This window comes from Lepidochelys kempii, chromosome 1 (assembly GCF_965140265.1).
Source record: "Lepidochelys kempii isolate rLepKem1 chromosome 1, rLepKem1.hap2, whole genome shotgun sequence".
Classification (NCBI taxonomy): Eukaryota; Metazoa; Chordata; order Testudines; family Cheloniidae; genus Lepidochelys; species Lepidochelys kempii.
The window spans coordinates 203,100,929-203,124,881 of NC_133256.1; the positions used below are offsets into that span (position 1 = coordinate 203,100,929).

The window sequence follows — 23,953 nt, forward strand, 5'->3', positions numbered from 1 at the left end:
TCTGCGCAGGGGCGCGCGGGGGCTCCGCACCCCCGGGGCCGGGCCGCGTGCCGCATTTCGCTCCGGTCCCCTCCGCTCCTCTCGTCTGCCCCCCTCGCACCCCTTCCCCGGCTCCCCTCTTAAGGTGGCCCAGCGGGATGCACGCCGGTGCCTCCCCGCTCTGCAGACCGCCCTCCGGCAGGGTTGCCTTAAGGAGGCTCCTTCGCACAGCCACGAGCGGAGCTGCGTTCCCGGCGCTGCCTATAAAAGGGCTCGATCCAGCCCGTGGGCGGCTGAGCAGGATCCACGCCGGAGCCGGGCGAACCCCTGGCGAGCTCCTGCCGGTCAGGGCGCTGGCGAGCCTTGTAGCCGGGCCAGACCTATTTCCTCCCTGCGGTGGGAGCTGCTCGCGAGCCAGCCCGGCGGACACGTTCAGGTGCAGAATCGCTCTGGATTCCCAGAGAGCCTCATGGTGAGACCCCGCCCGCCCGCGCATCTCCCCAGGTAAGAGCGAGACCTCGGGTCCTTTCCTGCGCGAGGCGTGGGATCAGGGGAGCAGAGATGACCTTGCCATCTCCGCGCCGCACAAGCGCTTCGTTTAATAACATAAACCTCGGAGTAGCAGTGGGGCCGACCCTGGATCCAGGCATCCCAAACTTTAGCGGTGCTTGGAATCCAAATCTGGGTCTGAATTTTGAGAGCAACCTCATCTTTGCAATGGGCCAAACTAAAACTGCAGATCAGAACGCCCCCAACATATGGGCTGTTCAAAATCCAGATTGGCATTTTCTAGCTTGGGGTCCATATCTTCCATCTGTCACCGTAGCATCGAAGTAACTGTGACAGGATCTCAGATCATGGTACCAAAATTCACTAACTCACCTTCCCAGTGGGGCTGTGAAGCTATTATTCCTGTTTTACAGATGGGGAAACCAAGGTGAAATGACTTGCCCAACGATGCATAGTGAATTGTTGGCAGAACTGGAGACAGGACCCAAGTGTCCAAGCTTCCAGTCTTCTGTTTAAACTGCTAGGCAACACTCCCTCTCCGCCTCAGTTTGAGAGAGGCTGCAGCCTCCTGAAGAAGATGGTCCGATGACACAGAGGGTATGTCTACACTGCAAAGAAAAATCTGCAATACGGTCTCAGACTGCAAGTCAATTGATTCATTGGGCTTGAGTTATGGGGACAAAAAAATCAGTGTAGCTGTTTGGACTCAGGCTGGAGCCTGGCCTCTGAGACCCTCCCTCTGGCCGGGTGTCAGAGCAGGAACATCTACACTATTGTTCTTACCCTCGTCACCCAAGCCCCACGAGCCCAAATCAATTAACCCAGGGTCTGAGATTCGGTGCTGTAGGTCTTTTTTTTTTTTTTTTTTTTTTGCAGTGTAGGTATACCCAGAGAAACCCAAGACACCACAAATGCAAGATGTCAAATTCCTTTGTAGTGGGTCCAAATCCTTATTTGAACAGGTCATGAAGAGACAGCGAGTGGGCCTTCAAGGTGGGAGAAGGGGGTAGGGAGGTGTTAAGGGGAAGAAAAACATTTAGCCCTTTTCACCTCTGCTCTTAAAGGGGTGTTTTCTTGCAAATTTGCTGGTTTCTTAGGAGCAATTTCGTTTGGCCTGGAGCCTCCCAAGTGAGGATGGAAAGTGCTTGGCTCTCCTGCCTAGCCTTGCCAATCAGTCCATCGAACCAGGAGCAGGGAGAGATGGGAAAGCTATGTTAGCACCAAAGGTATAAGAGTCAGGGGAGGGAATCCCCATGGTGTTGCAAGTGTGGGAAGTGGCACTGTTTCCTGAGTAACTCCCTGGAAGGGGCTAGTCTCTGAGTGCAGGGGGAGGCAGATCTGGTCAGCAGCAGTGCAGAACCAAACATGTATGCCGCCCAGCAGTAGTGACTGGGGATAAATATACAGCTGGCCACATGCAGCTTCTGCAGGCACGTCCTGCCCTATGGCAGGACAGTGGTAGGAAAGAAGCCTGTGCATGAGTGAAGGAGTACAGCTGCTTTCTGCTCTAACCTGGTTCCACATCCACTTGGGTTCAAATCCCGTTTGGTTCTAATGTGCAGAACGGCTTTGGAGACCTCCGCCTCGTTTCTGCCGGTCGCCAAGCAGCAGTCTGTTTGCGAGAGGCCCTAGGACAGGTGGGCGTTACAAGTCAGGAGATGGGTGCATTGAGAGAGCTGCATGGCATTCCAGCAGAGGAGAGACCATTGTAATTCAGGAGACAGGTACACTGACAAGGGGTTAGGGGAAGGCAGGCCTGCAGTCGTAGAGAAGATTACAAAGCAGGAGTGAAGCACACGAACGGAGCTGTCTGTGGAGTCCAGGAGTGGAATAGCTGGGCAGGGGGAAAAGACGGCAGGTCAGGAGTGAGGGGCATTGGCAGAGCTGTGTGGGGAGCTCAGGACTGGAACAGCAGGTGGTGCTGCAGGTCAGGAGTAAGGGGCATTAGAAAAGCAGAACCTGTTTCTAGCCACACGCTGCGTCTCTTCTCTCCTCCAAGCCTAGGAGCAAGATACTGTATTAGGACAGCTTTTGTTTTGTTATCTGTGAATTACAGGGGAGCAGTTGTTAATGTCATATGTGACCCACAATACCTAAGTGCTATTCACAGAGTAGCTGCTATATGCGCCCCGCGAGGGGTAATGGCGCTCAACCGGTCTCCTGGGAACAGTAGCAGCCACTTTCAATGCACTTAACTCTGCACTGAATAAAGGCTCCACAGAACAGTTAGTCTGCATGGTGGGTATGTATAGCAGCAAGAGCACTCAATATTGTGTTTTTTCAGAAATCAGTTGACACTGAATTATAGCACAGTAGCTATATTCCAAATGGCAAAGGAGCCAAGTAATAAAAACAATTAATAAATTATTTACACTTGTATATGAGGACCCAGAGCACTACACAAGCCACTCATGCAGAGCACCATTACAAGGCTGGCTGCTGTCCTTCACTCCAGAGGTGGCTGCATTTCAACACATTGCATGGCAATGGAGCAGGAGGTAAAGAATTTGGGCCAAGGACATTGGGGCAAATGCCTACTCTTATGAAAAGGGACAGGGGATTTTTAAAAGGTGCAAATAGTACACACAGACCTTTGGTTTTTAAGGTATTGTTTGAAAGATCCAGTGAGGTGTATGGGACTCAGGAAGAAGTAGTTCTCCCTAAAAGACCTAGAGAAACACACTTCCGCTGTACACAGCCCTGGGGCCCTTACATTCCATCCTCCTTCCGGACTCGGGGTTATTTAGCAGCAGTTGCCCTGTAGGGCCAGGGGAGTTTTAAGGACTGTGACGTAGATAGCAAATGATGATTAAGATGGTATTTGTTTTAATATACAAATCCATCTACTCTGCACACACATTAAAACTTCTTGCTGCTGGCCCCTGTTGCACTCATACCCATGGTGATTTTGAAAGGACGCTCCCTTCATTTCAACAGCATGTCCGCACGGGTCAGGAACTCCTGGCAGCAAAGGCATACCCAGTATGTTGCCTCTTGGGGGTACATCCACACCACAGTCGGAGGTGAGATTATAGCTGGGGTAGGCACACCTGTGCTAGCTTCAATCTAGCTAGCAGACTGCAAATAACAGTGAAGATGCAGCAGTACAGGCCCTGGGGCAGGCTGGCAACACAAGCTCTGTACCCAGGGTTCCAGGTGGCGCGTCGAGCCTATGCAATGCTCACGCTGCTGCATCCCTCTTCATTGCTATTTTTTTAGCTGTGTTAGCTAGATTAAAGCTAGGGTGGGTATGCCTACCCCAGCTGCAGTCACACACCCGATTGCAGTGTAGATGTATCTGTGGTGGGAGTGAAACATGGCTTAATTTCAGCAGCACTCCCTGCAAGGCTTCCATTCCCTACTTACCACAGCACCCCCAAGCTCCTACATCCAGCAGCCTCTTCAGTGTTCATGAGCACTTGGTGTACTTTGTATTTCATATCAGCTGCTGCAGGCTGATTCCACCATCCGCTTCAACCCTGCTTCCAGCAACACCCAAAACAGTCTTGCCAGGATCGAGTTTGAGCCTGCTTTGAGGCCCCTGCATGCCTATAGCCAGCACTCAGAGCTACTTCTAATCCTGCTGTGCCTCTTGGGGCCAGTGTCCAGAGCACCCCTGCTTCTAACCTCCCTACAACCCATAGCCAGTGTCCACAGGGCCACTGCTTCCAGCCCCGCTTCACTCCTATCATCAGCACCTGCAGCATGGCTACTTCCAGACCCTCTGGCTCATGACCCTACCTCTCCACAGCAGGTTCTCTTGTTTCCCAGCTCGGACTTTCTGTTCCAAGAGCCTGTGTCTGTGGGGAGGCAGGAGAAATCCTTACCTGCATCATGAAAGCCACTAATGCTTATAAGAAACCTGCTAAAGTCTGTCCTTTGGGACTAGCGTCTAAGTTTAATAATGCGTGGCCTGTCTCTATTGCCTCCCATCAGGATCACAGAGTGCTTTACACACATTAGAGTTAATCCTTGCAACCTCTCTCTCCTCATGAAGTTCTGCAGGTCAGTATGACTATCCCCACTTTATACACGGACACACTGCAGTGAAGATTTGTCCCAAGTCCCACAGTGGCAGAGGTGGGAATACAACCCAGATCATCAGACTCCCAGCCCGGGTGCAAGGCTGGAAAGTAGCAAAAGGCCACTGAGCTCATCATGACTTTAACAAAATGATCAGTTTAAAAATTGCTGGGAGCATCTGGTTCAATGGAAGAATAGTTAATACAATGCACAGGTGAGCCCCAGAACTCCTGGTCTGTGACTAGGGTCCCTAATCACTATGGTACTACGAATACATACTCCATTTTTATTCGTATTAACCCTGCTCTCCGCCATTGGTGTATAACTGTGTAAACCTCATTCTTGTCTGGGAGGTAAGCTGGACAGACCCCACTATTCTCCATGTAGGGGATTCAGCCCACCTCTGATAAATACCTCTAGTTGTGGCTGAATTGCTTTTAATGAACTCAATCCTTTATCTTTCTAAGGCATGGTCTACACTACCAATTTATATCGGTATAACTGTCTCTCAGGGGCATGGAAACTCCACACCCCTGTGCGATGTTGTTATACCGACCTAACTGCAGGTGTAGACAGAGCTCTGCCCACTGGAGGGCTCCTCCCGTTGACCTAGAAACCGCCTCTTAGGGAGGTGAATACTTACACCCATGGGAGAAGCTCTCCAGTCAGCATAAGTGTCGTCTTCGCCAGGGGTTCTCAAACAGGGGGTCACGAGGTTATTACCTGGGGGTTGCGAGCTATCAGCCTCCACCCCCAAACTCTGCTTTGCTTCCCAGCATTTAGAATAGTGTTACAGTAAAATACACTTTTTTTTTATATTTGTACCTGGGGGTCACACTCAGAGGCTTGCTGTGTGAAAGGGGTCACCAAGGCAGAAGTTTGAGAACCCCTGGGCTTCACTCAGCGCTACAATAGCACCGCTGCACTGATGCAGATGCAGCGCTGTAATTGTAAACAAACCCTAAGTTCAATCAAATGAGATCCATGCAATTTAATGTACATGAGTCTTTTAGACCAAAATCCCTTCTTCTCTGCAGGGACATTAAGGCTCCATCATCCTTTTCTTGAGAGCTGGAATTTGTCCCACTCTTCCTGGCAAAGATTTCCCCTCCCCACTGTTACCGAACATGCTGTACTGTTTAGTTGCCTTCCTCTCCCGACCATACCCCGAGCAACTGCCTCTTAGTGGAGCTGTCTGTGTCTAGTTTGTGAAGTGCTTGGGGAGCCTTTGGGAGGAAATAACAATAGCCCGATACAAACTTCTTGAGTGTGCAAATTAGTGCTAAAAATTTCCTGAGTATAGATGCAGAGTTTGGATTCAGAGCCCTGATTTTTTGATTGAGGTCCAGCTTGTATAAGAAATTGGGGGTATTTAGTTCAGAGAGAAGAATGTAAGAGAGGACATGATGGCATATGGAAACCAATGGCATAGAGTAGGTAGACTGACACTTCTGTTCACCCTTTCTCATAGCAAAAGAGCAAGGGGAAGTTTGATTAAATTGAAAGGCAGCGACTGTAGTGATAAAAGGAAATACTCTTGCACAGTTGAACCAGAAGAATTCACTGCCATCAGATCTCAGTGGATATGTCTGTGCAGCAACTAGACACCTGCAGCTAGCCTGTGCCAGCCGACTCAGGCTCACAGGGCTTGGGCTGCTTCACTGCTGTGCAGACTTCCAGGCTCCGGCTGGAGCCGGGTGGGAGGGTCCCAGAGCTCAGAGTCCTGCCCAAGCCTGGAAGCCTACATAGCAGTGAAGCAGCCCAAGTCCCGCAGCACAAGCCAGCCGCAGGTTTTCTTTGCTGTGCTGCAGGCATAGCTGTGAAGCTAAGAGCTTAGCAGGATGCTGAAAAGCATGAGCCATTTAGATGCCTAATGAAGCATCCACTGTTTATGTTAAATAGAATTGCAAATGTAGAATGACTATGAACCCTCATACTTCACTACCTGCCTAAGGTTAAGAAGAAGCTTCCATAATTGTCCCTTGTAGGACTTCTTGCTCCTTCCTCTGGAGCATCTGGTCAGAAGGAAGGATACTGGCCTAGATGGACCTCAAAAGGACTGATCCAGTCTGGCAATTCCTGGGTTCACTTGAATGGGAAAATAATTCAGTTCAACCTTCTTCTCAAGCCTCAGAACAGGTTCACTTTGGGTTCAGTTCATCCTTCTGGGGAAGGATCAAGTTGGTTCTGATTTGATCCGAACTGGTTGACTGCTGCAACCGGCATCACTCGTGTTTGCTCGAAACGGCTATCATCAGCCTGGAAGCATTTTGTGGTGCTGGTTTATGAATGATACAAAGTCAAACTGTGTTGTCCTGGTATTTTTCTGTTGCCCCCCTGCACTGAGGTCATGGCAGCTATTTTGGCTACTCCCTGCCCCTGTAACTTAAGCCAAGTAATGAGATTGGGTGGGGAAGGAGGGGAGTTAACATTCTAACAATTTAAACTCTTGTTAAAAGATCATTAAAAAATTAATGTCTGTCTGAAAGCTTATGTTGGGTATGGAGAGCAATTGGGTTTGTGGAGATACTTGTGTATGAGTTTAGCATGTCAGGCAGTGCCGTGTCCCCTTTTTGCAAGCTAAGCAGGGTTGATCCTGGCCAATATATGTATAGGAGACCGCCAAAGAAAACCTGAGCGCCAGTGGCAATGGTTTTGCAGGGTTGCTTTCCTCTGCATCGATGCAGAACCCACCCTTGGTTTGGCTTTAGGGGGCAGTGCACTGCTGCAGGTGCCATGCTTCAGAGCAGCTGTACAGTTTGGTATCCTCTTAACCCTCATGTTTATTAGAAATCCCATGACACCTCCTTGTTGCGGCCGTACTGGGTTCTATGCCAGCACCTGCCTATGGGATAGCTTTGGACAAGTCACTTCGCTGATCCTCAGTTTCCCCATCTGTAAACATGAATAACACTAACCTACCTCTGGGGCTTTGCAAGGTGTAATTGCTATTCACAAAGTGCTCTAAGATCCTCAGATGGAAGTGGCTATAGATTAGTAACCAACCAAATCTTAAGATGATGGTTCCTTTATTGGCCCATAGATTTAGTGAATTATCTGACTTTCCTTGTATCTGTCTAATGGTAGCCCACAAGAGTGGTCTGTATGGGATAGGTGCTTCAGGGCTACCCAAATGCAACTCTGGTTGCAAGGAGTGCTGTTCATGGGTGGGGCAGAGCAGTTCCAGCCAAAATATTGTCCTCTGGGGGCCAAGCTGAGCCGTCACAAGGAGAAGCAAGGGAACCAGCCATCTCATGCAACCAACCTCACTGAGATGGCTCCCTTACCGGTGCAGCCAGGCCCAAGGTGGCTGCTCTCTTGTTGAGAATCCCATGCTGATTGACCCTGCTGGTGATCTGTTTTTTTTCTCTCTCTCCTGATACATCGTGCTTTGTTGCCTTTCATCTCAGTGGGTTTTTTTCCAATCCACACAAAGGTGAAAAGGAGCGAGGCACTGATGACTTTCCTGTATCTGCTGGCTTCTCTCTCCAGCTCCGACATGAATAAGGCCCTTCATGCACTCCTCTGGAGCAAACAGACACTTTTTTGTTCTGTGAGCTGGTGGGATGGGATGGAATTAATAAATCAGAGAGCTGATGTTGTGCCACCACATTCCTTCAATTTTAAGGCAAGATCGGGAAAGAAAGAGGGCAAGTTCAGTCTTCTCTTCTTTAGAGATAACTCGGATGCCAACTCCTGTGTCTTCCCCTTTCTCTCTCTCCTCTGCTTTCCTTCCCATTTAATCTCTTGCTCTTTCTCCCTTTATTTATTCCTCCTCATTTTTTCCCCACTTGTTCACCCTCATTCACTTCAACACATCCCTCTCACTCAGACTCCTCTCTGTTATATTCTCCTGTCTCTCCCACCCACTCTCCCATCCCTTCATATTTCTGTCCTTTTCCCCCCATCTCATCCCTGTGCATAAAAGGAGCACATAAACCTCAGGGAGATGTGTTGTCCAGTGGTCTGAATATAGGGCTGGGACCCAGGAATTCTGAGGGGCTATTCTTGATTCTGGCAGTGACTCCCTCTATAACTTTAGGCAAATCCATCCCCTGTGTGCCTCAGTTTCCCCTTCCCTAAAATGGGGATAATCATGCTCCCATCCCAAGTGGGGCAGTGAGAGCCTCTTGGGGGGGGTTAATGAATGTCTTTTGAAGATGAAAAGCACTGAGTGGTGTTGTTATCATGCCACAGATATGACATTTATCTGTGTGCCTGTGAGCAGAATAAGATCCTACCACCCACAGCCCCAGAACTGGCAAGGCCTTCTCCTTGAAGTCTGACCAAAAAACCTTGACAGGCTGTGCTTAAAATTAAGTGAATGATTCTGATTAAACTGCTGAGTCCTTACCTCCAAACAGCAGGGATGCTGAGATGTTAAGGGGCTATTACAAGAGCCTATTCTTCCCCAATCTGACTGCACATTGATCTTCATGGGTGAAACCTGTACCCTTCACGTAGTTTAAGCTTCTTGTCAAGGTGTGAAGATGATGCTTTTTGCTCCTTATGTATTTTTTTAGTAATAACACTAGTGTTTTACAGCCTTAGTTCTTAAAAATCATTTCACAAAGGTGCATAAGCACTACTGTTTTCATTGTAGAGATGGGGAAACTGAGGTACGGAGGGAAGAGAAGTGATTTGCCCAAAGTTGCAGAAGAAATCACAGCTGAAAAGAGAACCCAGAAATCCTGGTGCCCAGTGGTGCCCTACCTGCTGGACCCAGAGAAGAAGGAATAAACAATAATTACCTCTTTGTTTTTTAGATTAGTGGATATACTCAGGCCTGACCGACACTAAAAAGTTAGGTTAACTCGGCTACATTGCTATGAGGTGTGAAAAATCCACACCCCTGAGAGATGTCATTAAGTCAACCTAACCCCAAGTGTAGACAGCACTAGGTCAACATAAGGATTCTTCCATTGACCTAATTACTGCCTCTCAAGGAGGTTGATTACCTCTGCAAATGGGAGGGAGTGTCTACACTGACACACTACAGCGCCGCATCTGTCAACAAGCCTTCCCGGTTGGGGGACTTTGGGACAAGAGTATCCTTCTGCACTCCTTTGATACATGTCCTAGCAGTTTCCTATTTCTGGGCTTCTTCTCCTGGTCAGTTATTGATTGTACATCATCTCTCTGCTAATATTTAAGTGGGTTTTTTGTTTTTTAAATCAACCTATTGTACCACTGGGGTTTCCCTGAGATCTTCTACTTGGTTCGTCAAGAACTCAGTTTCACTCCAGTTTTGTTACTCAGGTTCCTTTATTTGGCATACAGCAAGGCTATGCTGAGTTGATCAGACTTAAGCATAGAGGACAGGTATAGGGTGTACCATACACCCAAAGTTACATAGCAAATCTCTTCCTTGATGTACATTTACATGCTGCATCACATGCTTTGGGATTAGCTTGGTCACTTTGTAGGAACAAATCCCTGGACAGCATGCCCTGTCCATGCATGACTTACTCTTTACCTCATCTTACGTTTCAGGCTTCTCTTGTCCATTGTCAGTGGTTCCCTGGGTGTTCCCCATAATCTTAGTTAATACAGACATTCTTTTTCCAGACTCCTGATCCATTTACCTCCCTAATCCTGTCTCCCAAGAAATGAGACCTCACCCATGTCCACTTACTCATGTCAAGCCAGGCCTACATATAAAATCCTCCTATAACCAGATCTCCCAACTGGGGCTCAAGTGACCAATACCAGAGCCTCAAGCAAATAGAAACGAAATCCTGATTATCCTTGAGCATCTTCTATGCAGCCCACAGGGAGCAGCTGCCACAGTCAAGCATGAGTCCAGTCTGAGCTGTGACTGACGATTTCTAAAAGTGCAGTTGAGTCAGCCAGAAGTTCCCCTCCTTTGTTAGCTGCGATCTACAGCTCCCTGTCAGCCTAGGTCATCAGGAAGAGGGGGTTACAACTGACCCACTGCAGCTAGTAAAAACATTCTCTGGTGGAGTCTGGGACAGGGGGAAGTGTTTGTCACACAGCTGGTGCTACCTAATGCCAGATGGACCTCAGCAAGGTCAGAGTTCACTCCTTTCTCCTGTCACTCCACTTCCAACAAGCCCTCAATGTCTCCATCTGATAAACGGTTGAGTGCTTCCCCTCCACTTGCCATTAACCACATGATGGCCCATCCTGTAACATCTCTGGATGGCCCATCTCCTCTTGCACCAGTGGAGAGCCTGCCCCTCTTCTGTTGCAGCAGCTAGGAGCCTACCAGACTCTCATAGTTCCTCTGATAGTCCCCATTGTGTTACCAGCTCTAGTGGTATTTGGTGTTTTTCTGAAGGCTCCAGCTCTGGAGTCCTGTTATTACATAAGAATTTCTGCTTCTATTTAAACCAAAAAAAGTTTCTAGCCCTCATGGTTGTGAAGAAAAACTTGAAAACATGAAGTGAGAGCACCCCCAAGGCAAATACAAAGAACCCAAAACATGTTCTTTTAAAACATTCTCATGGTTTTCAAACCAATCTTGTGATTTTTACTGGAGGGGACCTGACTCATAGCTTTTGAATGCTTGGGGTCAGCAACACTGTATTGCTTTTGAAGGTTTAGTGGCACGCTCGGGCCTCCGAGTAGTTAGGCATATGAGCGCCTACTCTTTCAACTCATGAAACCCATTAGCTAAGCAGGTACAGTAGGAGAGAGGCCTCTTTCTCATGCTGTGCAATTGTGCAATCCCGTGGTGCACTTGGAACATAAATTACAACAGTATTGCCAACCCCAAGCATTAAAAATCATGCAATTGGCTTAAAATCGTGAGATTTTGGTAAACTAATCTGTTCTGGTTCTTTTTATTTGTCGTCTGACTTTTGTTGCTGTTGAGCATTTAAGTTCACATTTCCAGGCTTTGCTCTGCAACCACGAGAGCTTAAATTTTACTTTTTTTAAATTAGAGCTGAGATTCTCTTGTAATGACATGACTCTAGGAGCTGAAACAAAAGGGTAAATGGGCTGACCTGGATAAGGATAGGCCTAGTCAGTCGGACATTGATCCTGGGCAAGATAATGGAGCAGCTGATATGGGACTCAATTAATAAATGATTAAAGAAGGGTAATATAATTAAGGCCAATCAACATGGGTTTATGGAAAATAGATCCTGTCAAACTGACTTGATATCTTTTTGGATTACAAGTTTGGTTGATAAAGGTAATACTACTGATATTATATACTTAGACTACTGAAAGGTATGTGACTTTGTACCACATGCCATTTTGATTTTAAAAAAAAACTAGAAAGATCAAATTAACATGGTAGGTCTCAAACTGCAGTTGTAAACAGGGAATCCTCAGCCACTGATTCTAGCGTGGTCCTGCATAGATTGGTTCTTGGCCCTGTGCTATTTAACATTTTTTCTCAGGGACCTGGCAGAAAACATAAACTCATCACTGATAAAGTTTGCAGATGACACAAATTGGGGGAGTGGTAAATAATGAAGAGGAGAGGTCACTGATTCAGAGTGATCTGGATTGCTTGGTAAGCTGGGTGCAAACAAAATGCATTTGAATAGGGCTAAATGTCAATGTATCCTTCTAGGAACAAAGAATGTAGCCATACTTACAGGATGGGGGACTGTATCCTAGGAAGCAGGGACTCTGAAAAAGATTTGGGGTAGTGATGGCTAATCAGCTGAACATGAGCTCCCTTTACGATCCTGAGGCCAAAAGAGCTAATGCTATCCTTGGATTCTTAAACAGAGGAATCCCAAGTAAGAGTAAAGAGATTATTTTACTTCTGTATTTGGCACTTGTACAACCACTGCTGGAATACTGTGTCCAGTTCTGGTGTCAACAATTCAAGAAGGATGTTAATAAATTGGAGAGGGCTCAGAGAAGAGACACGAGAAAGATTAAAGGATTAGAAAACCTGCCTTCTAATGATAGATTCAAGGAGCTCAATCTATTTAGCTTTGGGGCAAGGGATAGCTCAGGGGTTTGAGCATTGGCCTGCTAAACCCAGGGTTGTGAGTTCAATCCTTGAGGGGGCCATTTAAGGATCTGGGGCAAAAATTGGGGATTGGCCCTGCTTTTAGCAGGGGGTTGGACTAGATGACCTCCTGTGGTCCCTTCCAACCCTGATATTCTATGATAACAAAGCGTAGGTTACAGGATGACTTGATTACACTCTATAAACACCTACATGGGAACAAATATTTAATGATGGGCTGTTCAGCCTAGCAGAGAAAGCTATAGCATGATGTAATAGCTGGAAGCTGAAGTTAGATGAATTCAGACTGGAAATAAGGCATACTTTTTTAAACAATGAGGGTAATTAACTGTTGGAATCTTTTACTGAGGGTCATGGTGGATTCTCCATCACTGACCATTTTTAATTCAAGAATGGGTCTTTTTCTAAAAGATCTGCTCTAAGAACTATTTTGGGGAAGTTTTATGGCCCATCTTATACAAGAGATCAGACTACATGGCCAGAAGGGACCATTATGATCATGGATTCTGATTCTGATAAACACCAAATACTGCTTTCCCCTCTTAGACTTTCCCCACAGCCCAAGACCCATCACTGGAGAGGACGGATGGATCTTGATGTGAGTATCCAGTCCCTCTCATACCCTCATTCTGCTAAACACAAATCCTCTGCACCATAACCACACTACAGAGAGGTGCCCTTCCCTCTGATATCCAGAGTCCCTGCAGCAAGCCCCATAATGTCACTGCTCCCTTTCAGCATCACCATGCTAGCAGTACTCCATGCATGGTACACGTTTCCTACACATACATGCAACACCCTGATGCACACTCTCTGTAGGTGCTGCACATGGATCCAGCTGTTCATACACACACAAAGGACCATGTTCACCACTGGCATAAGCCAACACGACTCAGTTGAATTTGGTCCATAGATTTTTCACCGTGCTTCTAGTGGGCCAGATTAATCTCAGATGTAGCTCCAGAGTCAAACACAGATTACGTGCCAGAATGTGGGGAATGTTGCAGCTAGGGCCCGACCAAATTCACAGTGTCTTTTGGTCAATTTCACACTCAGGGTTTTAAAAATCTTAAATGTCATGGTGTTGTGATTGAGTGGGGGGGGGACCTGACCCAAAAGGGAGTCGCGGGGGGAGTCACAAGGCTATCACAGGGGGGTCACAGTATTGCCACCCTTACTTCTTCACTGGTGCTGGCAGCAGTGCTATCTTCAGCTCCGGGCCACTAGAGAGCGGCGGCTGCTGGCCAGGGACCCAGCTGTGACGGCAGTGCCCCCACCAGCAGCGCAGAAGTAAAGGTGGCAATATCGTGACCCCTACTACTATTGCCCGATCTCGTGGGGGAGACCAGCTCTCACGGTCCACGACGCGTTTTTCATGGCTGTGAGTTGGGTAGGCCCCTATTTCTAGCCAAGGCCCTGACAGAGGTAGGGGCTAGAGGGTGCCTGGAAGGCCCAGGCCTGTAGTAGTTGAGTGCAGAGGTGCAGTAGTCCCTCCTGGGACTCCTGTATCATATGTGCTGCAGGGAGAGCTTTGCGCACGGGGCCTTGGCTCAAGGGTTCCCCTCACAACATGCTGCTTCCCAGGCTCTTTGAGGAGCATCCTTTTCCCCACCCCAGCCCTTCTAGGCCAGTTCTAGGCCCACTACAATGTGGCCCTGACTACTCCTCTCCAGTGCCTGGTGGGCTTCCCTGACATGAGTCAGATGACCACCAGGATCCAGGCACCAGATTTCCCCCCCAAGAGCTGCGCAATCCACTTCCTACTGGCATTCAGGGGTATTTCTGGGGGGATTGCACAGAAGGGGGTCTCGTTTGACTGACTTGACTTGTACATTTCCACATGAGCAGCTGCTTGTGCCCTAGCCCTGCCTTTGCTTGGCGATAGGGAGAGATCTGTCACACATAGTGAAGCACAGCAGGCAAAGCACCACAATCACCACTGCAGAGTGTGTGAGGGGAAAACAACCTCTAAGTCATTCTGATGTTGCACATTAGATCACCAACTGTCCCACTGCAGGGAGAGACATAATAAGATGAAGAGTACCCAGGAGGGATGCTTTACTGCAGACAAAACCGTTCACCAGTCAACAGAACATGCAGACTCTGAGAGCCTATCCTAAGAGGAATGAGGGGCCTTTCATTGCTTCTCTGTGTCTGTGGCACTGTCTGCTTATGTATCCAGATGGTCTAACCTCCAGAGATGCCAGTCTGTCCTACATTCCCCACCCAGGACTGCATGCTTGTTCTAGGGGAAAGTGGATGTGACCTTCTGAAACCAGAAATCCACTCCAGGAAAAATGACACTCGGAAGTTAGTGTTATGCCTAGGTTGGACTGGCACATCAGGAGAAAGCTCCAGGGAAATCCGCCTGCCTGCCCCAGAGGGCAATATGAAAAGGGGTGGTGAGTGAGGAGAAGCAGGAGGTGGGCCAACAGTGGGAATAAGACAGAGATAGAGAGAATGTGCTGCAGTGTGCTTGCAGGAGAGGGGATATCAGGAGGAAACAAGGGTTCCTGAGTTTTGGTTTTCATTTAGAGATGGGTTGCCAAAGCCAAAACCCTGCCTCTAAATACCCCCAATCTTTGGCGAGGTTCTGGTCCAGAATGGATTTGGGCCAAACCAAAACCCTAGATCCAAATACCCCTTAGCTTTGGGAGATTTGAGATCCAGATTCTAATTTAGTGTTTCTAAGCTGCCAATGGTGTTTGTAACCAGCATATTTTTAAGAGCAGGTTGGACAAACACCTGTCAGGGATGGTCTCGATAATACTTAGTCCTGCCTTGAATGTAGGGGACTGGACTAGATGACCTCTTGAGGTCCCTTCCAGTTCTATGATTCTATGAAATCAACAGCTGATTGGCACTTAAGTAATTCCACTCTCTGATACAGACAGATGCACAAACTAGACAGAACATGGGGGAAGTTAAAATCCAGATCTGAGTTTTGCAGCTCTGGCCCATCTCTCATTTCTGTAGAAGGTTGTTGTTTATCTTGCCTCAGATATAAGAGAACTGATTTTTTTTTAAGTCCTCTGAAAAAGGACTCCAAGTATAGCTGGAGATTCCAGGAAAGCCTGGTTCATTTTTCAACTCTGGCTGAAGAGTCCCTGTTGCCGAGTAATTCTGCCCAAGATCAGTTCTCCGCCTGCAGTTCAGCAGTTTGGTAGCATCTGAAGAAAGGGGCCAGGGCTATGTGTGACAAGGTGTAACAAAGAATGTGTTTCATCTTGCTGGGTGAGGTTACCAGTGGTTCTATGAATAGAAAGCAGAGAGAAGAGCTGCAAAAGTTGGGGGAGAAGAATCTTTTGGTAGTTTCCTACCATCAGCCTATTGTATACAGAGTACTGTGATGGCTGGTCTGTGCAAAGATAATTCTGTAGGCTTAATGGGTGGAAGGAACATAGAAATTGCCATCTTGGGGCATCCCTCTGGGGCACCTGGCACTGGCCACTGTCAGAAGACCAGATACTGGGCTAGATGGGCCTTTGCTCTGGCGCAGTATGGCCGTTCTTATCTGGTCCAGCACTGGCCATTGTCTCAGGCTACAGTGGACGTTTTAGGAAAAAATAGTAATCTACCTAGTCCATTTTTTCCATGCTGTGTATGGATGGAGCTTGATGGAAATTCCTCCCTTACCCCAACTCGTGAGCACATGAAAGCATGAAGGTGCACAAATGTGCCTCTGGGCATAGTACAGTACTGTTGACTTCCCAAGGAAATTATGTTCTCTATGTACAAAGAGCAAAACAAACACTTTCAGTCTGGATTACATGTATTTGCAATTAAAGGAAAACAGGGAAAGAAATTATAAAGTCTCCATGAGAGAGCAGAGTTTGTGTCTCACTCTGAGATCTTCCGTCTTGAATCTGCTTATGGCCCTGTCCTCCCAACAGACAGGCACAGATTTAACCCCTGTAGTAATGTTTTTGTTTGGTTCTGCTTTGTAGAAGTAGTATTTTTCCTTCCTGAAAATGACATGGTCAGCAGTTTCCTTTTCAGGGTCCCTTTCTTTTTACCTCTGCTGGGTATACCACTGGCTCCACTACATCCCTGACAACTCCTTTCCCCTGCATCCTCAGGGGCAAATACTGTATATTGTTTATGCTGTTTTTCATCCCAGTCTCTTGGTTAAACCCAACCTAAGTAGATCAACTCTATAACTGACGTTAAAGATTTAATTCTGCTGGAGTTTTCTGAGTAGTGGACTGGCATGTAGCTATAACAGAAAATTTGCCCTATACCACATTTTTTGGCCAGATAACATTATGCTGACACCTAAAAATGTGATGCTAGACAATAAGCAGCAGATCTAATGCGCTTTAACGAATTCTTCCCAAGGAAGATTTGAAAACCAGCTCTTTGGGTAACCTGTATTTCACAAGGCCTCAGTATTCTCCACAGCAGAAATGTTCCTTGGTATATTATTCCTTGCCTTCTGGAATAAATGTATAGCCTTTGGCAAGGCCTAGTGGTCACTCCTATAGGTAACAGACCATTTCTGACATGTTTTGCTGGCTACTACACAATTATTAGCTAGTTTTCCTTCCCTATGTCATATTCCAGGTCTGGCCACAAAAAAGCTTCAAGCCGAACTTTTCATTTTCATTATGCTTTATTGATCATACAATTCAACCATCATTCTCCAGTGAAAGCAGCAGGGTATTACTACCCCATGCCACATGGCAAACAATCATTTCCTTTGGACAATTCAGTTTTTTCTAGTGGACTCAGACCCTGATTCAGCAGGTTTCTAAAACATTTGCATATCTGTGGGCATGTGAGCACCCCTATTGACTTCAGTAGGTGGCTAACATGCTAAAAAGAAAAGGAGGACTTGTGGCACCTTAGACTAACCAATTTATTTGAGCATAAGCTTTCATGAGCTACAGCTCGCCGATGAAGTGAGCTGTAGCTCACAACAGCTTATGCTCAAATAAATTGGTTAGTCTCTAAGGTGCCACAAGTCCTCCTTTTCTTTTTGCGAATACAGACTAACACGGCTGTTACTCTGAAACCTGACATGCTAAAGGTATGCATGTTCTTGCTGAACCAGCACCAATGGCTCTTGTTTGCTATATGATTTTGCCATCCAGAAGGAGTGTATTGCATTATTTTAACCAAAGCAGGGTTTCTCTCTCCATTTCCTTGGCACTTGCTGGGGGTGATGGGAAGGCTCACTAGGTAAGAGTTTGCACACTGCCTCTGAAAGTAGGGGGAAATGAGCAGAATAAATCAATGTCCTCTGGAGGCTTGCATTTGAGGCAGCTAAGATCAAAGCCCATCTCTGCATCCTGGCTGTTGCTAGAGGTGCCGTGTCAGCCTCTGGATCCTGTATCTCAACAAGGAGCTTGTGATCAAGGGCACTCGTGCTATTTAATTATCTCCCAAATAATGCCTAATCTCTTTCTCTGAGAGTAATTCCTCTCAGCCTTTGATAATGTTCTGGAAGCAAATGTCCTGGGGTTTGCCTTTCCCTCTTTACAACCCATATGTGCAATGACAGCTACCACTCCTGCTGAACAGACATCATGTGTCAACACAGTAGGGAAAGCTCTGGGTGAAATGCACCAGTACACTGGAACTATTCAGTTTTGCTTTTTGCTTCCTTAAAAGACTTATTCTGCCTCTCAAACAAAACCCATTTCCTATCTTTTAATAATGCATCTACTGGGGCTGCTTAATGCCAACACATCCAGAATGAATACTCCATAATAGCCACCGTTGCCTAAAAAGGATCTCCACTCTGAAAGTCTTGGCAGCAGAAAGGGCAAATCTTGCTTTAGAGAAGCACCCCAAAATGCATGTCCTCTGAGGTGAGACAGTTCCAAACAGTTTGCAGCACTGAGTTAGGCTCTCAGGAGACCTGGCTCTCTCATGGACCATCTAGTCCCTCCTGCGTCTGTTTGGTTTTGAACTGTCACTTTTGCTCAGTGTATCTTGGCACTTCTCATTCCAGTTCTGTTTATGATTAAGCATAAAAATTAAAACTGAGTCCAAAGCTGCAATGTTCTGAACCAGACCCAAATGTTCCCAAAGTTCCAGGGGTACTGATTAGGCCAGTTGCAGAGACAGGGCCAGTTGTGCGGTTTGGATTTAGGGAGATTTGGGTCTGACTCTAATGTTCAGATCAGGTTTTTGGATTGAGCCTGTCTTTAAAAATGAAACTTAACAGAACTTTCTGTCCCCCAGGAAGGTTCTGCATGAGTCTGGGACACAAGTTCGGTTAAGCACTTACCTGAACCAGTTGCTGTTCATCCCTGCTCATAGCCAAGGTAAGCCCTGCCTGTTCCCTTTCTACCTAAAATGGCAGGTAGTCGCAGGTGTTAGCACAAAAGCATTGGACCCCACAGGAACTAGCCTGCAGATTTCATTAGCACTGCCTCCAAATTTTTTCTTCTGAATAGAAGCCAGTGCTTAGAGATGATCAGCATGTGTGGGACACATCTCTCTCAGGAAAGGAGCCATGCAGAGCTGTTTACAAACCTGATGGGCAGGGTCTGGTGGCCAGCGGTGGGTGAGGGTCATGACACTAAGTGAGTTCCCAAAAGAAAAGCTAGTTTTCTGGGCTGACATCGCAGATCCATAGGGTTAAAGAGATTAACCAAGCAGGCAGGGAAAGGACCATGCTTTCCATGAAGCCTTGCAGGGGGGAAGCAGAAGATGTAGGGTTTCCCTCCCAGGGAGAGGTTTCCTCCCACTCCCACCTCAAAGGGGCACACACTGAAAGCTGCAGCTTAGATGTGTGCGAGCATCCAGTCCCCATAAGTGTTGTTAGCTCTAGATCCAGCCACTATTGTCTCCTCCTCCATATTATTTATTGCTTTGTCATTTTCTAGCACTGCATCCATCCAAGGATCTCCAAGCTCTTCAGTGAAGTCAGCCTCATATCTCTTTCCCTTGGGTCAAGATCATTTATCCCCTCCTACAGATGAGAGGAGTGACTTGCCCAAAGTCACCCAGAAAATCAATGGCAGGGTAAGGACTAAAACCCAAAGCACCTGTCTCTTCATCACAAGAGCATCCCTTTTCCTTAGGGGTGCAGTACACTAGAGGAATACTGCCCGTCCTGGGAAGGGTTAGGGTACACTCAGTCCCTGCCCCATTTTTCTCATGAAATCCTATCTCCTGGCATGCAGCATCCTTCCCCCCTGTTGGCTTCTCAGATAGCCAGATCCAGCAGAGTGCAGGGAAGAAAATGCTGCCGCTCAGCCAAAGAGCTGAATCTCGCCTCGCATTTCCCATCCCACCACAGGCTGTGGCATCCCATCCTGGAAATGAACCCTTAGTGCTTGCTTTAGGGCTAAGCCAACATGTCAGTCCTACAATGGTCCTCATTCATTCAGCACTGCCTCAGGGAGAGGATTGTCCCACAGGGGAGAAGGAGGCCTGTATAAGTGGGCCTCATTACCATGGTCCTATACACTAGGTTCTGCAGCTTTCCTGCACAGCAAGCCTGTGTCATCCACTTACATGCTTCCCCATTCCTGTTTTACTTGTGCATCTGAAACAGACAGGAGATGGTCTAGTCAAGGGAAATACTGCAGCGCCTCAGCCATAACCAGTATTAAACAGCACACGTTGACACTTTGGCTGCCGATACTGGGGGATGAGATGCAAAATAATGGGTTAGAGGGGACAAACTGCCTGTCGATTTCAGTAAGCTGAGACAGAGCTATTGCTGAGAACCACAGATACAAGAGTTGCCATGAATTATGCATCCCTTGTTTGAAGGGAGGTTGGCCTCATCAATAATGAAGGCTCACTGCTCTGCCTTCAGCATTGCATCCCCAACACTGGCAGTTGCGGAATTCCTGAAATCTGCATGGATGCCCTCAAGGCGCTCCAGGGTCAGTGGAGAGAGACAGCCTGCATTCCGCAGCCTAACACACAATACTGCAGAAAGTTCCTGTGCACACAAAACGTGAACCTGCCTAGTCCCCGTGCTGCCCTGCCACCAGCTCTGCTCAAGTACTCACATGCAGACGCACACATCATACAAACATGCAGCCAAAAACGAAGGCACCCAAAATTACCAGGAATCTTTGAAAATTTTGGCTTGATCAGCTGAGATTGATTGGGGGCATTTGCATTAACAGACCCTAGATTTATACATCAGGTGGCTGGATATTACTGGTAAATGGCCACTGTCCCTGAAACCCACTCCCCTTTCAGGGTGATGGTCTATGCCCTTGTCTACATGACCCAATTAAATCAACCTATGTTAGGTCAAGAACAGCCACCCCATTAATTGCTGCGGTTTTTCATGTCCACACTACCCTCCTTCTGCCAGAGGGACGCGTCCTCCCCAAAAACGTTTCCACTGACTTGAGGGGGCTGAGCACCCAGGCCTAAATTTACTGATCTCCAGGGCAGACTGCAAAGCCCATGTATTTGCTCAGGCTCTTTTCAAGTCACTATTTCCTTTCTGATGTGGTTCTCTCCTTTGCGCCAGTCCCTTCTCTGTCACAGTTTGTCTCCACTATTATCTGTTTTCCCTTCATTCTTATTCCCCATGGACTTCTCTCTTCTCCATGTCTTCCCCAGCCCCTTGCTCCTCCTGGGAGAGGGCCGGAGAATGGATCCTGCTCCAACACCAGTGCTAAGAGTGTTTCACAGACGGAGCAGGTGATCCACGTGAACTGGAAAGTGTCACCCTCCAAATGCTGGTGAACGCTGCACTGCAGCCCCGCTCTGTCAAATGGAGGGAATGGAACTCCTGGGAGTTGGAGGGTTAATTAATGCCAGGAAAGGGCTGTGGAGCTGAAGTGCTAGGACTGAGCTCTGTATTTTTCTTCATTAGTATGATCCCCCTTTTCCTTGGTTGTGCTGCCTCCACAGTCTCTCTCTTTCCAGCCTGTGACCTTGCCTGCCGACCCAGCCTGTGCCCTGCACTGATTATTGTGAGTTTAGAGTCGTTAGAAAGGAGGAGGATTAGGAAGATTAACAACAAGGCTCTCCCAGACCTAGGTCTCCTAACACTGCTCCTGAACATAGGCAGCTGCCTCAAAAACCCCAGCGCGCTGAGGCCTCTCCCTAACACAGCCCTCCCACATCTCACTCCCCAACCTGGCTCTCCCTAGCCTTAGCCATTTGAGTCTGCTTTCGAGCCATCTCTATGGCCAGCCTTTCGCTGGGGTCCTCCAGGGCTTCCACCTAATCCAGTTCTCCTGAGGACTATCCCAACCTCCGCTGAGATGCCTACCATTGTACGTCATCTCAGGAAGCAATGAGGCTGTCTAGGCTGCACGCTCGTTTTGGCAGCATGGAGAGTACAGACGCTGGAAGCCCCCCTAGCACAGGTATAAACAGCAATGTAGACAGTGAGGCCCAACTCGGGCAAGTAGCATTAAGACATGCCTGTGGGTATGGACCTGGCCATGTACGCTGCAGGCTCTCTACTCGCCCACGCAGTGCCTCCCCCATCTACATGGCTATTTTTAGCGGCGTAGTGTCCCACAGCTGCCTTCTCTGCTGCTGGGGTCTTTCCCCACCTCAGAGAAAGGGTTCAGTAGTGGGGAGACTCTGGCAATAAGGAGGCAGCTGGGAAATGTCCCAACAGCTTCCCGCTGCTGGAGCCTTTTCTGCTGCCTCCCCCGTACCAGAGCCTTTCATGAACATGGGTAGCTCCACATGGTGTAGCTTTTCACTGCAGCATGTAGCTATGCATACTGTACGCCCTGCTGCAAGTGGTGTGCAGTGTAGATATAACCGAGGTTACTGTCCAGCCTGGGACGCCTTAGGCTGCTCCCAAAATCCGAGTTGCCCGCAGTTAATATTGCACTTCAGTAGCAAAAAGTTTTCTGGGAGTTAAACAGGCTGGTGATGGTCAACAGTAGGGGAGCCGATCACATCAGGTGCTCTGAGCTACAGCCAGATGCTTCTTACTGCTCCAGTCCGACAATGCAAGAAACAGTCAAACCTAGCTCTGGAGGGGGGTTTGCTCATGCACATAAAACAGAAGATTGATGGATGAAATTAAGCAGAGGGATGTGTAATTGGAAAACAGCTCAAGAAGGTTACAAGCAGCATATTGAAAGCATCCATCAGCCATCTAGCTAATGTTGTTAGGGGTGCATAATACAACTAGGGATTGCAGCAGGCACTAGAAAAAGAGGGGGAGAGAGGGATAGTCAGAAAGGAAAAGAATAAGGAAGAGAGAAACTTAGAGAGAACATTAATAATAATATAATCTGTATTACAGCAGTATCAATAGGTCCCTCTCTGCATCACAAGAAGAGCTGTGCAAACACATAACTGAAGGAAGTCCTCTCCCCATAGAGCTTACAGCCAGGAACTGCTGGGTGAAGTGTGTTATGCAGAAGATCAGACTAGATGATCATCATGAGCCCATCTGGCCTTGTGATCTATGTATTTCATTTAAGAAAATCACTGCAAATAGGTGTAGCAATGAAAAAGGAGGGAATGGAGACGGGAGGAAGAAGGTAACAATGCTGGGAACACACAGTTACACAGGCTAGCTGTGTGCACAGACTGATCACTCCAAGCCAATTAGAGATTGTTTTTAATTAAAGATGTAAATAAATATATCAAATAGATCTCAGTAGGTCCCACTGGTTTGTCCATTAGCAATCTCCCATAGGCAACGTGGTATAAGTGGGTCGCAATGAGGTATCTGGAGGAGGACAGGGTGCTGAGTTCATTGACTAGCTTGGGGAGGGGCAGTGCGGAAGAAACTACATGAGCACTTGTGGCAGAAGTGGACAATCAGGTGATCAAGCTGCAGTGATTGGCAGGGTGGAGCTGGCAAAGGACAATTCTAGTCCTGAGAACCATGCAGACTGGAGAAAGGGGAGTGTAATGGTGCCAATTCACTGCTGCGGCGCCTTCTGCTGGTCGTGCTAGGAAATAGCTCTCTTGGACCCCCAGGGCGCCTTTTACTAGCGGTGTCTCACTCGCTGTTACTTCCACTTCCTCCACCGTCTCCATCAGCTGGACCCGCATCGCTCCCAGACCCCAGTGTCCTCTTTGGGACACAACCCTCTGGCTGTGCCCCCAACCCACTGTCTCCCCCCTTTCGGGGGACAGCAGTCCTAGGTCCTTCCACTTGCCTCAGCGGCCAATTTCAGTCTCTAGTCTAGCCCCTGGCTTCAGGGACAAACTGCAGTCTGGATTTAGGCCACTCTCCTCATTGGCAAGTAGGGGTAAAGGGGGAGGGAGGGACCCAGGCCCATCTGCTACTGTGGGTCCCTGCCTAGTGACCCTATAACTGGCAGCCACTTATTGCCCCTCCTCCTAATCCCACTGTCTACTTTCCCTAGGCCACTTCCCCCATAGCTCTAGCACCTTCCCTGTCCTTGATTCAGGGCCTCAGTCTGGCCATGGTCAGATAAGAGTTCCCCTATTGCTCTGCTACCCAGCACTGCAGTATCTCCAGCGCTCCTTCCCCTTTGCCCTCCAGGAAGAGATTGCCCTTGCTCTGCTGAGCAGCCCTTTATATATGGGCTGCTCCAGCAAGCCTTC

At 47.8% G+C, this 23,953-nt stretch overlaps 1 protein-coding gene across 3 annotated transcripts in view; it reads left to right on the plus strand.

Annotated features, from left to right (window-relative positions):
* The first annotated feature begins 360 nt into the window (after positions 1-360).
* Positions 361-23,953, plus strand: part of LOC140896879 (galactosylgalactosylxylosylprotein 3-beta-glucuronosyltransferase 1-like) — a 35,501-nt gene continuing 11,908 nt past the window's right edge. For 2 of the 3 annotated variants that reach the window (XM_073308945.1, XM_073308954.1), the window contains exons 1-3: positions 361-483; positions 18,662-18,744; positions 19,309-19,447. The gene's annotated coding sequence lies outside the window, so the exon portion shown is untranslated. The remainder of the gene's footprint in view (positions 484-18,661; positions 18,745-19,308; positions 19,448-23,953) is intronic. The other variant, XM_073308964.1, reaches the window with a different exon arrangement.